This window comes from Limulus polyphemus, unplaced genomic scaffold, assembly GCF_000517525.1.
Source record: "Limulus polyphemus unplaced genomic scaffold, Limulus_polyphemus-2.1.2 Scaffold1161, whole genome shotgun sequence".
NCBI lineage: Eukaryota > Metazoa > Arthropoda > Merostomata > Xiphosura > Limulidae > Limulus > Limulus polyphemus.
In genome coordinates, this window is record NW_013666771.1 from 209,312 (window position 1) to 210,486 (window position 1,175).

The 1,175-nt window shown below is 29.5% G+C and overlaps 1 long non-coding RNA gene across 1 annotated transcript in view; it reads right to left on the reverse strand.

Moving 5' to 3' along the window:
• LOC111086517 overlaps positions 1-1,175 on the reverse strand; it is a 4,581-nt gene that overhangs the window by 1,268 nt on the left and 2,138 nt on the right. The gene's annotated exons all lie outside the window — the stretch shown is intronic.

Consider the following 1,175-nt stretch of genomic DNA (forward strand, 5'->3'; position numbering starts at 1 on the left):
AATATATATATATATATTATTAACTTTGTTGTCGTTGAGCGCAAAGCTAGACAATCTATGCCGTTCCCACCACAGGTATCGAAACCCAGTTTTTAGCGTTATAAATCTTCAGAGAAGCAATACCGCTTAGACACTGGGAGGCAGTTGTCAAGTAAAATAAACTTAGCAACTGTAACTATATATATATATATCTAATAGCCTCTTATAAATAACCCTACAGACCAACTTTTAGCGACATCGTGACCTGTCGTACTTCTCTCATTGTCACTGTTTCGAACGTAACAATTAATTTATCGTGTTAATTAATTTATTAATTTAAATGTTGGTTATAAATTTCCCTAATTACCTATTTGAATATTTCCCACAAGTATTTTTAGGAGTTAAAGATAAATATTAGCATATCGTTTAACTATCATGATATGTTGCTCGTGATCTTCTCAACCCAGATTAAATACAACTTAAACATTTGGAGATAATAAATGATTTTTGGGATTAGTGTTAAGTACATAATTATTTCAATATAACAATTAAACAGCAATGATTGGTATTTATTTGGAGATGATGAATGTGTAAAGATCATAGTAATTTCAACATCACAATTCAACATTAATATTTCATAGTAATTCAGAAATAATTAGTGTTACTTTGAACAGTGCTAATTACGTAGAAACGTCTGATAAATACAGCAGAAGCGCTGAGGTAACTTATACTAGCTTTTTCATTTACTTAGTGTAAAATAAAGTAACAATTAATAACAAATTAAGACACTGTTAAATCATATATTTATTTACAATTGCTTTCCAAAGATTTATTTTTGAATCCCATACATTATTATATCTTGAATATTATATAAGAATGACGGTATCCTAACTTTAACAAACAATGAGAATAGCTTTCAACATGGTTCTAAAGTTTTTGATAAGAACAAAATAAAGACCACAAGCATGGAAGTCATTTAATGTTGTTCTTATTAAAAAATATGATTCTCTGCTGAAACGACGTAATAAATGCTACTGTGTTTGGGCTGCGCGTGCTTTCCAAATATAGCCTAATTCTCTCATTTATCGAGTGTATACATCTTTCAATTTGGATTTTCAAGTTTTCGTTTGCAGTCGAGTGGTAATTATTAGTAGTTCATTAGCCACTGAATACAAGAGTATAAACTGTTTGTTTGT